This window comes from Oryza sativa, chromosome 3 (genome assembly GCF_034140825.1).
Source record: "Oryza sativa Japonica Group chromosome 3, ASM3414082v1".
Classification (NCBI taxonomy): domain Eukaryota; kingdom Viridiplantae; phylum Streptophyta; class Magnoliopsida; order Poales; family Poaceae; genus Oryza; species Oryza sativa.
In genome coordinates this window covers 22140217-22154781 of record NC_089037.1, presented here as the reverse complement: position 1 = coordinate 22154781, position 14565 = coordinate 22140217, and positions in this window count along the sequence as shown.

Sequence of the window (14565 nt, the reverse complement as noted above, 5' to 3'; positions counted from 1 at the left end):
AATCGGCTTCCGGAAAAGAAGTTGCAACTTGTTCCAGGAACGTCCCCTCCTGGCCACGTCCGTGCGTCCAGTGCCAGCACATGTGCCATGCTGTGTGACCACTCCCGGTCCACACCAGCCATGCGCACCATGCCTGCGCAACTGCGACACACGCACTCGTGAAACCGCGAGAGTCGGCTCTGATACCACTTTGTAACGTCCCGCCTCTCCCAGGCCAGGCCCGCTTACATCTGATAGCCGTTTACATCTGATAGCTTTCATAGGTTATAGTCTTATAGACTGCCCTCACAGACCAACACAAGTCTTTTCTGCATACTTTGTCCTCACTCGATCAGTCACCCATCCCTAAATTGCTCCAGGCCAAGCACGCTTAACCCTGGAGTTCTTTGGAAATCGGCTTCCGGAAAAGAAGTTGCAACTAGTTGATATGAGTATTCTATTAATCCTATTAAGCCCTGGGCTGGGATGTTACACACTTTTTTTAGATGTTCCATAATATAAGGCATACATGCATGCATGTCATTAACTATGACATATTCTCCATTAAACTACTATTTTTTAAAATCCTTCACTCTCACATTCTCTAACTCTATTGGATGCATGCATTACATTTATTAGGATAATCCAAACTACAAGATAATAATAACTATTTCTTGGTCTTTGGATTAAGGTGGTTGTGCCTTATATTTTGGAATGGAGGGAATATCTAACTAAAATACCAAGAGCACCACAAGAGAAACACTTACGAGGTGTTGGGCATGACAAAGTTAGGTTGTAGGAGCTAAACCTGGTCTCTGGTTCCTCCATGAGACCACTTTATATGGATCATACCGATATGTAGAAATGAGGCTGCTGCCATGGCATTGAGTGGCAGGGTAGCAATTACCAAGGCTCAAAGCACCCAATGCCAGGTGGCCTAATTAACTATCAAAACCTTAGCTATAATTATTAAAAAATGGAGCAAAAATGTTCAGAAATGAAGATTTACAAGAAGGCATTTTGGTACTGGTCTCCCGGACTTGTACTTGAAGGGAATCAAATGGCTTGATGAGAAGGAGATGGGCCACAGGAGATACGATGACCTACAACCAGTTTCATAATTCCTATTAATGAAAGATTGTTATCATTTCTGATTAGTGCGTGAAATCAGAATCTAAACTCCTTTAGATATTAAGTGTTGTAACCTGAGTTGAACCAATTTAGATACTTGCATATCAGCGAATGGGAAAGTACAAAATTGAACTCTAAATTTCATTTGTTGTTACCGGTAACTTGTAATATGGTGCAGTCTTGTGGCGAACACCAAATCCCCAATCCATTTCTTCTACTCCAATTTTCATAACAATTTTGAGGCTTCATACTACACTAGACTCGAGTGAATGGTGGAAATTGGTGGAGTCTGTGTTTGAAAGGGACAAAAAACCAAGGAAGAAGGAAGGTTGTTTCTGTTGCAAGAAGGGGATGATGTTGAGGAAGGAGCAACAATCTACAACTACAGGAGGGTTCAGGAAAAGCCACAATGGGATGGGCAATCAGGAGACAGATGGGTCGAGATGGGACAGGTGGAAGAGCTAATTGTGATTGGTATATTGGTAGAGAAGAAATAGAAACCCTGTAAAGAAAGCTATCTTTATATAAACTTTGATTGAGAGCAAGCCCCGTATATGGAGTTAAGTGCATTTCCAGGCTCCAGCAATTAATATCCCATATTTTGGACTCCCTAAAAGCCAAATGGCTCCATGTCAAGCACAAACATGTATTGCTCAGCCTCCATTTCTTTTTCTCTTCTATATAAACATACGCTTTATGTATAAGCATAGTTTAACACCACACAATAGTTCAAACATGAATATTTATGGTGCAAAGAATTTACTATATTCAAATTAAAAATTTCAAGCACCATAATTTAAATTCAAAATTTTCAACTATGGATGTGTCAAATAATCCTATTAACATGGATGTCTCCCTCGTTGTGTGATGAGTATCCAACATCAGTAGTTCAGAACTATGCATGACAATAAATCACTGACCAAAAAACAAGCATCAAGCATCACGTATTCCTGAATGTTAGGAATGTCTCAAATGAATGGCCATATGTGTAGCAAAACTAGCAACCATTGTACTATCCATGAGATTCCTGAATCTCTTCGAAAACCTTGTAGCTAGCCGTCGACAGGCTATAGCCGACAACGGTATCCATAAAGCATAGGGGTCATTGGTACTAGGATATATGCGAGATTGTATCAAGAAGACATGGGACAAGGATTTATACTGGTTCAAGCCCTCGAGATGAATAAAACCCTACTTCAGTTTATATGTATTGCTGGAAAAAGTACCACACAGGTTACAATGTGGGAATCTGTAAACTACTCTAATCTACCGACTAGAACCCACCGAGTACATCTCAACGAGTGGAATACAATGACTAGGGCTTTGGCTTTCTCCGGATTATTTTTCAGTGTGGCTCTAGCTATGGCTTGTGATTTGATGCCCTACCTTCGTATGGGGCCTTGTATTTATAGCAGTAATCGCTTTCTTCTTCAAGTAGATCTCGAAGATCACGGGCATGGTACGAACATTGGAAAACTTATCTTCTTTGGATCGGACTGACACCTGCTATCCCACAAATATAGTTTCCTTCCGAGTTCGTCTTATCTCCTCATCTAAGTATACCTTCTCGTATAATAACATTAGGTGTGCGGTATCTCAATACACCACGAACTCAAGTATAGGAGGTATGCCTTATTCGTAGCACTGACGCTATCCTTCACATTATCACTTCTATAGTACATGGTGGGGAGTGGGTTACGAACAAAAATACTATGAATGAACCCATCCTTAATGATCGATGCATGAAGTTGTCTGTCTAACTCAATTGAATTTATAGAGCTGAAAACGGAAGGTTGGCATTTGTCATTTGGCCCTAGGCCATCATGAATCATCCACCTTAACAACTAAACTTTTGGTTACTAACCCCCCAATATGAAGGCTGACCAAATACTTCTATTGCTTAATGTGCCACCTTCCTAACTTGCTCTAACAACTCAATAGACCCAAAGTTTTTATATGTTGAAATCAAAGTATCCTTGACAACGTAGACCAAGAACAACTATATCTTTGTTATCATACCATGCATCTGGCAAGCCTTATACCATAGACTTCCGAGAGCAAGCAAGCAAGATATACACGAACCCACACCATATCACGAAACATATTGATGAACAAACATTCCATGCCATTCTACACTGCCATGGAGATAACCACACCTGAAACCATGTGTTGCACTAGTCCCTATCTACAAATGCCTTGAACATGTCAGAAAAGATGCCAGGCATAGTTGCATAACAGATCAGGAAGGGAGCACGGTGGGGCAGGGAGGGGAGGGTTGCGGACTGCCCAACTTGGGGATCCTAGGGCATCAGGCAAAGTAGGCTTGGAGTAGGGTAGAGTCTCCAGTGACGCTGATGACAGCAATGAACAATGTAGCCGGGCTTCTTTTCTAAGATGGTGTAGCAAGATGCTAGTGTAGGGCAGGCCTCAGGCGGAGCGGGAGCAGGTGTCGCAGTCACGCGGGATCAATTCAGCACAGGCACGAGACCAGAATATTCCTCTTTCACGTAGAAGCTATCGATGGGGGTTATAGTTTAGAGCTCCGGGATTAAGGGATATGAGTTGAGATTTGGGTGGCCTTCCTATTTTTTAAAGGGTTCTCTAGCAGGGGCATTGTTAGACCTTTTTTTACATCAGTCAAAAATATTTATGGGTTATGTTTAGAGGCCTTGTGTCACACCCCGAAGTTTTCCTCCCAAGCCAAAATTTTAATTTTTAAAACGACCCTAAGAAAATGCAGGTGAAATCAAGAGAAAACCCTAAGAAAGTAATGCAAATAATAATCGGATTTGACATGTGGAATTTTTTCTTGAGTTCTACATGTCGAAATTCATTAACAGGATTTTTAGTGGAATTTTCAGAGCTCTAGAAATAATTTTAACCAATTAAAATTGAGCAAGCAATATTTTAATTCCAGGGAAAATCCTTTTTCCTTTTCTTTTTCTTTTTCCTCTCTTTTTCCTCCTTTTTTTCGAATGGGCCGTCGGCCCATTCCCTCCTTCCTCCCCCTCCTCCTTGCTGGGCCGGCCGCAGGCCGAGGCCCAGCCAGGCCGCCCGCCGCCCTCCTCTCCCGGGGTCGCCGACAGGTGGGGCCCACCTGTCGGGTCCTTCCCCCACCTCCCGCCGCTCCCGGCGCGCCGCCGCGCCCACGTCTCCGCCTCCTCCGGGCCATGTCGACCACGCCCGCGCGTGCGCCGCGTCTCCCACGCCCATTCCCCTCTCTCTCCCGCCCACGCCCGCGCCCGCGCCCGAGATGGCCGGGATTCGATTTTCGAATCCCGCCTCTCTCTCCTCCCCCACTCCCCCACGTCGCCCGGCGATTCCCGCCTCTCCCGGCCACGTCCGGTCCCCTCTCCCCCTATTTAAGCATCGCCGTCGTCCCCTCTCACTTTTTCCCCATTTCGCCGCACTCTCTCGAGCCTCCCATCGCTCCCGCGCCGTGCAACCCCTTGCCGCCGCCTTTTCCGCTACTCCGGCCGCCGCTAGCCGCCGTTAGGGTCGCCGCCAGGCCGCGCCGTCGCCGCCGTCGGGTTCGCGTGGCCGAGATCCACCCCGTCCACCCTTCCTCCGTCGATGTTCGTCGCCGGAGCCCTCGTTCCCTCGCACTCGGGTGAGCACCACCTCCACCGCCGCCTTCGGCCATGGTTTCCGATCGCCGTGGTCCATCTCCCTCTCTCTAATCCCTCTCTTCTCCTTCCTTAGGGCACCCCGAAGCTCGTCCGCCCGCCGACGTCGTCCTCCCGTGGCTTGCCGTCGCCGTTCGCCATCGTCTTCCTCCGCGCCGGCCGCCCTCGGTGAGGCACCCCCTCCCCTCTTTTCCCCTCCCTCTCCCTCCTAGCCGCCGCTTTAGCGCCGCCGCCCGTTAGTCGTCGCTTTAGCATCACCGCCCTTCGGCGCCGCCGTCTCCGCCGGCGGTTGCCGTCGTCGGCAACGCGCGTGCGCGTGCGCGCGCCGTCGCCGTGACCGGTCGGCCGGCTTTGTGCCGAGCCGAGCCTAGCCTGGCCGCCGCCGCACCGTCCGATCGGCCCCGGGCCGATCCGGGCCGTCGATCCCCGTGGACCGGCGGTGGATCACCCGCGTGGTCCCGGTCCACGGTAGACCGGCCACCCGTGCGCCGCTGACATGCGGGTCCCGCTTGCCGGCGCCGCGCCCCCCTTGATGACGTCAGCCCTGGAAAATATTGCGCAATAAATCATTTAAGGATTTCTTTTATAGGAATAAACACAGTGAATCTTCTAAAATTCATATCTAATTCATCCGAGCTCCGTTTAAGCCCATTCAAGTCTCAGTAAATCAAGAAAAATGTGTAGAATCCATTAAAAATGGTTTTGTTCCCTGTTTCAGTAGCCTTATAGCCTGTTTGCAATGTTTGCTTTGTATGTCGCTAGATTCCGATTCCTCCGACGCTCCGGTGTACTTCGAGATAGTCGCCGAGGTTCCTCCAGCAGCAGAGCAAGGCAAGTCATGCTTGTCACTTGAACATGTTGATCCTATATTGCAAATGCTCTATTGTTTTCTTTCAAATATTGCATTGTTTTATAATAGTATACTATGGGATGGTTACATGTTGTTACAGCCATGCTTTTGGATACCATGCTCCTTTGTTAGCTTGGGTTATAACATGATTAGACTTTGGACTAGGAATTGCTTAGCCATGCTTAGTTCAACTAGCACACAATGGGGAAATCTCATTTAAAACCTAGACTATAGGTTTATAAGATAATGTTGGATTAGTACCACCGCTCTGGTGTTGGTTAAATAAAATGAATCACATGGTGGGCTGTGGGTGCAAGGTTTTGCTGGTCGCACCCATGGCAGTTAAGGACCGGTTCGCGGGATGCCCTGGAAGAACTTATCGTACTTACCACAAGCCAGCGTGGGCAACGGCTGGGCTTGTAGTGTAGCTTTCCTCTAGTCGACGCATCCAGGCAAGGGTGGGCGTGATGGAGCGGGGCGGGCCCTGCGACGGCCTCTGTCGCTTCCGGATTCACCTAGGCACGAGAGGGGACTGCCCGTTGCCCGCTGGGGACGGGGGTGAAACCTGAGGTGTGGTGTGCTTGGCTAGAGGGGGTTATGCGAAGGATCCTGTCACGGCCTCTTTCCGGTATGTCGTGGTGGCATGTCGGCGCACGGAAACGTGTCGTGGGGCTGTGTCTTGTGGGTACAGTTGTACACCTCTGATCAGAGTAAAACTATTCGAATAGCCGTGCCCGCGGTTATGGGCGGTCAACCAGATTCACCGTGATTAGTCTCACATTAGTTTAGTCTAATGAATTTGGATGGTATAGGTGGATGGTTGGGCCTGTTGCAACGTGGTGTAGCGTTGGACAGTGGATGTTTAATACTGCTTAATTATTACAACTGTTTTCGCATTCAATTCCTGTTTATAAATGCCAGTATTTATGCAAATGAACCTGCTTAGCTATCCCTTGTTGAATCCCTGCATCATACCCCCATTCCGGTATGACTTGCTGAGTACAGTGGGTAGTACTCAGCCTTGCTCTATTTCCCCCCCCCCCAATCCCAGAGCTCGAGTATGTGTCCGATGGCGGGTTCTCCGAGGAGTAGGCTTCGTCCGTGCCGTCGAGGATGCCTGTGGAGTGGTGTTCCCGCTGCAGTTCAAGTCAAGGCTTAGCTCTTGTTGTCTTTCTTTTCTTCCGCTGCATTTATGTAAGACTTTTATGATGTTTGTAAGACGTGGATCTGAATGTCAACATTGTCGTTTGTGTACCCCGGCCGGTCCTGGACGGGGATTTTAATGCACATTCTGCTTGAAATTCTATTCGGGAATTTCTGGGCGTGACACCTTGCTAGAGTCGCTCTTAGATGGATAAATGGGCAAGACAGGTATAGGCATGAATACACATGCCTACCCTCTTGCATGGAGCGCTAGATAATTGGACTTAGTAGCATAGGGTATGGTATCAAGATTCAACAAGTCATGTCACGTGCACATGCACATAATTAGTGAAGCCCATTAGCATAGAAGGCCAAGATAAAACTAACAGTTAGTGGGATTTGGATTGCAAGTGTACTATAGTGATACTATATGTTCACGAGAGTCCTGTTTGGTCCATGTTAATCAGTCTAGTGCGTGGCTTGCAGGAAAGTACGAAAGGAGTGACAAGTTTTCCAGTGGCGCGTGTCTGAGACAGTGCTTATTATCGAAAAAAAAGAACAAGCCTGGACTTAGTGCATCATCAATTAAGGCTGAGTTCTTTCCCCAGTTTTCCCAACTCATCTTCCTTGTTTTTCATCCGCATACTTTTCAAATTGCTAAACGGTACTTTTTTAAAAAAGTTTCTATACGAAAATTGCTTAAAAAATCATATTGATTCATTTTTGAAGAAAATAATTAGCTAATACTTAATTAATCATATGCTAATGGGTCGTTCCGTTTTCTGTGCGCAGGAGATGGGTTTCCAACCCAAATCAACCAACACAGCCTAAATATGAGCAATAGGATATAACTAGGATGTTTGTTGGATGTACAATGACATTAAGTAAACACTAGTACAGACCCCTCTATTGGCACCGGTTGGAAACCGACCATAGATGTTGGTTTTATAGTCGGAACCAATTTAACGGCACCACACCAATACCCAAGGGCAAAGGTGACGGTTCACGACACTTATAGAGATTATAGTGGCCAGTTCTTGCCTAACAACCAGAACCTATAGTTTTCAATGAAACAAAAAAAAAAAAGACAGCCGGTGGAGGTAGACATACACGGAGCACCAGCGCTCGCGGCCGGCGGCAAAAGTGTCGAGCGATGGAGGCTGTTGCACAATCACGAAAACACCTGACAACCACCCGAGATCCCATCCAATAACATCATCCCCATATATATATATAAAACACGATCTTGAAACACACAAAAACACATGGCATGAAGGCGCAGACAAGGCCAGTGATGATGGGGCCGGTGCCGCGGCTCCTCCGGCGCTAGTACCCCCTTCGGACCAGCGGCTTGGTGGCAGCGGGGTCACCTCCACCAACCACCGCTGCCGGAAGGGAAGAAGGAAAAGGGAAGAACAGGAAAGGGAGAGGGAGGCAGCAAGGGAGTAGGGAAGGGAGAGGGGAGGCGGCAAGAGAAGGGGAGGGAGAGGGGAGGGGTGGCGAACGAAGAGGGAAGGGGAGGATGCGCAGCGAGGGAGTGGGGAAGGAGCGCGAAGAGGGGAGAGAAGGTTGGGGAGAAACAAGAGAAGGGGGAGAGGGGATCGACTGGGTGTGGCTCTGTGTAGTGGATAAGGACATGCATAGTGGTATGGATAAGCACGTTGGCTAGCTCTGGCTCGGCTCGTATGGGTACCCATTTTTTAACCGGTATTTATAATATGTTATAGGTACCGGTTCTTTTAAAAAATAACACCTATAATATTGGTGCATGTTTTTGCTCCGGAAGCGGCACCTATTGTTGCCTAAAAGTGCTGGTTCTATATTTTCCTGTGTGAAAAGGACTATAGGTGCCAGTTTTAAATTAACTAACACCAATGAACCTATACCTATGAGGTGTTTTGTAATAGTGAAAAGAGGCTAATTAAGTTATAACTCTTATTTTAAGAGCTAAAAGGTGAAATTTATAAGAACAAAATAAAAGGATACTAAAATAATTTTGATTGTGGGAAACAATGTAACTAGATTATAAATATGTGAAACAAAATTATACCAAATCATGGAGTAAAACATATCTCCATCAAAAATTAGTTCAACCAATAAACGGTATGCAAATAAATTAATTTAAAACGGTGATATAAAAGCTAAATTTTTGTATGAACATGACTTTGACTTATTATCATATTAACGGTGAATATATATTGGGTTTTAAGATGGATATCAAAGTGGCGCAAAGCATGACTATATGGCTAGTATACAGAGTGAGCGAAAAGAGGGTCAGACTTATTTCTGAGTATTTAACTATCCTGGTCATTTTGGCCATTTTACTTTCATTAAACATTTTTCGTATCTGCCTCATGCCTCTTAATTTTTTAATAAAAAATAGAAGAAAAAAAAGAAACTTTTCAACCGAAACACGCATAGATACTGTGTGGGATCACAAAGAATGAAAACCGCTTGCAGATAAAGCTGCACAAAACCGGAGGGAGGGCTGATCTACGCACGCATTCGCGTGTTTCTACTGTTGCGAACATTCTCAGCCACGCCGATAATTGGCTGTGCGACGCTGACGGCGTTCTATTTTAACATTTACTAGGGCAGTTGACCAGTTAATCCGGGGAAAAAACTCCTGCATACATGCGCGTAAATAGTTGGACGATCCAAAAGAACTTTTGCACGCATGTTGGAGATTAGTTTGAGGACTTTGTAATTAATTGGGTTTCGCGTGATTACTGTTAACTTTGCTATATTAAATATTAAGAAATACATTCTATTATACTGAAAAAATTCAATGGAAAAACCTTCTTATCAACACCTTCTAGTATTTGAATTTTCTAATAGTTGACATCAAAACTTTGTACTTTGATAAAATTTATATTCATAAACTTTCTAGATAAAATATTTTCATTCATAAACTTTATACATAAAAGAAAACATATCTGTTGAAAAACTTTATACGTAAATAAAAAAAATTAGATTCAGAAATTTTCTACGTAGATAAAACATTTTCATTTATATACTTTATAAATAAAAGAAAAAATCTATTGATGAACTTTATACCTAAATAAAAAAATTACATTCATAAACTTTATACATAAATAAAAAAAATCATATTTATCAGTTCTGACATATTCGCTGGATCGGAAGTTAGCGAACGTTCGCTAACTACCAGTTTGGCAAAAGGAGAGAGAACAGATCCACCAAGCATATACTGTACAATCTTGAAAGTGATATCACTGTGTGGTGTGTACTGGTCCATCGTCCACATGTAGACAGCGTGCAACTCGAGTCTTGAATATCGCCAAATTAACCTGCGCTTGTGTTGATGGAGGCCATGTCGTCCACACGACCAAACTCTCCACCGATTTCATTGTAGCCTCCACATATATAGCAGTACTCCGCTGCGAATAGTGGGGGAGCTTTTCGCAGACTTCTTTCAAAAAAAGATATTCTTTTACAGAAGCTTCTGGGTCAACGCAGACTGGCCACAGCACAGCCTATATGAGCTGGAATCTTCCTGCCAGTTCGTCTGAGAATTACACGCGCACATACAGAACAACGCGGCCAAGATTACATGGAAAAAGGTTGCACATAGGGCCGGTTTAGTTGTCAAAATAAATTTTGCCTTTACATGTCACATTGAATATACGAACACATATTTAAAATATTAAACGTTATTTAATAACAAAATAAATTACAGATTCTACTAGAAAATTACGAGACAAATTTATTAAGCCTAATTAATCTATCATTAGCAAATATTTACTGTAGCACCACATTATCAAATCATGGCGCAATTAGACTTAAAAAATTCGTCTCGCAATTTACACGCAAACTGTGTAATTGGTTTTTATTTTTGTCTATATTTAATACTCCATGTATGTGTAAATATTCGATGTGATGGACGAAAATTTTTTGTTTTGAAAACTAAACAGTCCAATAGTACAAGCTTTGCTCATTAGCTGTGACTACCCATGCACAAGCTTAGTAATCCCTCTGTCCCACAATTACTCAAACCCTATATTTCCAAGGTGGATTTAAAGAGAGATATGAATGATCAAGATATCTCTAATTAATTGTGAAGTTATATCGATGAATAGGTAGGTAAAGGGTATGAAAGAAATAAAATTTTTAGATTTGCAAACTAATGGTAGGTAAAAGAGTAAAAGTTGATTTATTTTGATTTTAAATTTTAGAAGCTGATTTATTTTGGGACGGAGTGAGTATATAGCATATAGGACCACCGAACCGCGAGACAGGCACGTCACGTCTCCATCGATCGATCGCGCGTCGGCGATTTGATTTAGCTGCGCCTTTTACATGGAAAAGGTTGCGCATAGTGCAAGCTTAGCAATAGAGATCATAACAGTGTGGCTCCTGATTTAGCTGCGCCTTTTATATGTTCTCCGTCTCGCGCGGGCGCATATCGTTTTCCTTTGCTCGATCGGCAACACAGTACAGCGGTGCATTATTCTAGCTGTTTCCCCCTTCCTCCTGTTCGGAATGCAGCTAGCAGTTTGGTGCTTCACATGCTAGTATCTTTGATTCCTTTCGCGTGGTCGCGCGTAGACATAATCATTCTTAATTGATCTGATGTACTTCTCTATAATTTTGATTAAATTTAAAGAAGCTTAATCTAGAAAAAATCAAAGCGCATTATAATTTGAAAGGGATGGATGGAGTAGAATGTTAAAGTAGTTTTGTTCCACCACCGTTATAATATCTTTATTTGTTATAACCAAATTAATAGAAAAATATTCAGTCACAACTATGAAATGGACCTAGAGACATATTGATCGAGATGGATGAAATTGCAAGATAAGAGTTTTTCAGGCTCAATAATAATGCAATGTTTCTTTACTATATGCATATAATCTATGCAAAGGTCAGATGCTTAATAAAAATAATATTTTCTACAAAATAAAAATAATCCAAAAGTATTTTTCTGTGACAATTAATTCTATAGGTCAGATAATGCCACATTAAATTGTAGGACTAAAACTCTTAAATCTATAATAACCAGAGCAGGGTGAATAGTTGCAGAAACACCTAAATCTACATTTTTCATAACTAATATTTTTAGAAATTTCCTTGGGAAGCATATGTAAACGTAAGTTTAGAAATATTACTTTTATATATTCATAAACAAACTGATTCATATTTAAAATTAGTGATTTGTAATCTGCATGCATGGAAATTAATAAATATGTACAAATACCATTAATTTTTTCTACTCTAAGGTCATCTTGATATAAGAAACTAATTCAACTACTACAAGTCCAAAAAGTAAATAACATTCCGTTCATTCAGTTTTCTTGACTTAGTAATAATTGTGAAGGGGTTGTTTTTTGTAATACTCCATCAAAATTTTTCTTTTAAATTTTTTTTTTGGAATTTCAAGAAAATGTTTAAATTCATTCAATATCTCGTCAAATAAAAATTTTATTGAGTTTTTTTAAATTTGGAAATATTCCATTCTGTTGGTCCGCAAAAATACCTTTTTTTCGCAATTTGGGAAGAAAAGTTTCGAAATTTGCAAATCTGTTAAAATTTAGATTAATATCATTCAATTTTTCATGTTCAATTTTTTGAAATTCATAAATTTTCCAAAATATTTTTTATTTTTGAATTTTGGGACAAAAATTTACTCAAATGGAGCATGCATGCAACTTGTCGTAGGGGTAAAAACGTCATTTGTAAAAATTTTAGATGCCAAATTGAAATAGAAATGTTAAATTAAATTAATAATGGTCATATTGCGTTCTAGCAAATTACTATATACTACAATAGAATATGCGGCATCAGTGTCCGTGCGTAGTGGTGTTTGGAAAAAACTACAGCGATTTAATTTGTTTCACACAAGCTCGTATACATATCGCCGTCCAGGATTGGCAGTATATATGTGAACACGTATCCCAAGAGATAAAGAGAGGCGGAGGTATACGTACGCGCCAAGCCAAATAAAATCCCGTCAAGTCCCACTCCATATACGCTCGGTCGTTTGGACGTCGAACTATCATATATCTCCATCGCTTTTGCTATTGCCAGTTGACATGCCGTCTTCTCCGAACACACCAAACAGTCAAACACCGCATACACACGCAAGACAACAACATACGTTAACGTTGTGCCTCCAATCTCCCAATCGATCGATCATACATTCATACTCCCTATCTAGCTAGCTAGCCTAGTTAGCTACGTGTGTACCGGGGAGATTAATGGGGATGCATGTAACACTCAAGAAGCAAATTAGCTAGGGAAGATGTGTATCTCAAAGAGTAATAGAGTGGTATTATTTGCAGCACATAGGCTACTCGAAGCTCTCAGCAATTCTTAGTTTCATAACTACTCTATATGGCTGTGTTCGGCAGCCTATGTTAGGAACACATTTTCTGCACACGAAAAACGGAGTGGTCCATTAGCGTGCACGTAATTAATTAAGTATTAGCTATTTTTTTTAAAAAAATAGATCAATATGATTTTTTAAGCAGCTTTCGTATAGGAACTTTTTTTAAAAAAAAACGCACCGTCTTTAGCACTGTGAAAAGTCTGCGAGCAAAATACGTGGGAGGTGAGTTGGGAAAATTGGAGGAAAGAACACAGCTTGTATATGTAGTTCTCTGCACGTGTTTGTGTCTATTTTACGAAATATCCTATAGATGCAAGTCTTCACATGTTACATACACATAACATGTACATTAATTAACTAACAAATATTCACAAAATTCTAAAAAATATGTATGTATACTTTCAATAAAAGAATTTGTAATAGTATTATATCCACATATGAAATTCCATCTTCAAATTCATCATACATGGAAAAAAAGACAACATTTTGACAAATTTATAGTCTTAAAACTATCAGAATTTTTTTTGTTGTTACAGCCAAAATATAATGAATTAATTTGTGGTTAGATTTATACATAGGTGTAATACTATCCATAGTATATGCATATATTTTTTTTTATAATTTTAGATAATATTTATTAGTTGGTATGCACGGAGTGTGCTGTGCACAGGATATGTTCCCACCTTACTATAACAATTTACATCTGACATAGCTCCATACATATTATAGTATGGTAATTTTTTTGGCCTTTTCAGTACGATGAGTGTAGCTCAACTGATTATGTTCCTTGTGATGGAACCTACCCACCCAAATTCAAGTTCCAGACTTGATATAGATGAGTTTAAGTCCTATACTTGACACGACTGCTCGCATCTATGGCTAATTAGCTTTTTAAGGATAGGCAACTTACCATCGGTGATTTTATTTGGGTGCTCGCATTTACGGCTAATTAGGTTTTCAGTGATAGATGACTTACCCGTGGGTTCAAGTTTTAGACTTAGACACATGTGTTTGTATGTATGGCTAATTATATTTTCAATGATAGACGACTTACCCATTAATTGATAGTGAGGCCCTATTGATGACTTCGTCGATTTTAAAATATGCGACATGATGACTTTATCAATTTTAAGATATACCGGTTCAGTCTTTAGATATGTTTATAAAAATATCCGCGTATTTATAAGCCCTTGGATTTGTAGTATGTTTTAAAAAAGAAATATTTTATCACCAACATATAGGAACTGGATAAATCTACGTGCATGGTGCATCTATGATTGGTGTAGAGAGGAAGACTCGTTTAGCAGTGTTTGCAGTTTGCATAATGTATAGTAAATACTCGGTGCATATATATGCACGCACACGTTTTGATAGCTAGTATCTTGTAGTTTAGCTTCTAGGAAAAATATCAATATTTATGGGTGGACGACTGAAAAATGCTTGAGTTGTTCTCGCTATGGTATAAAGTCTGCAGGTAGCGCGCGTCGTCT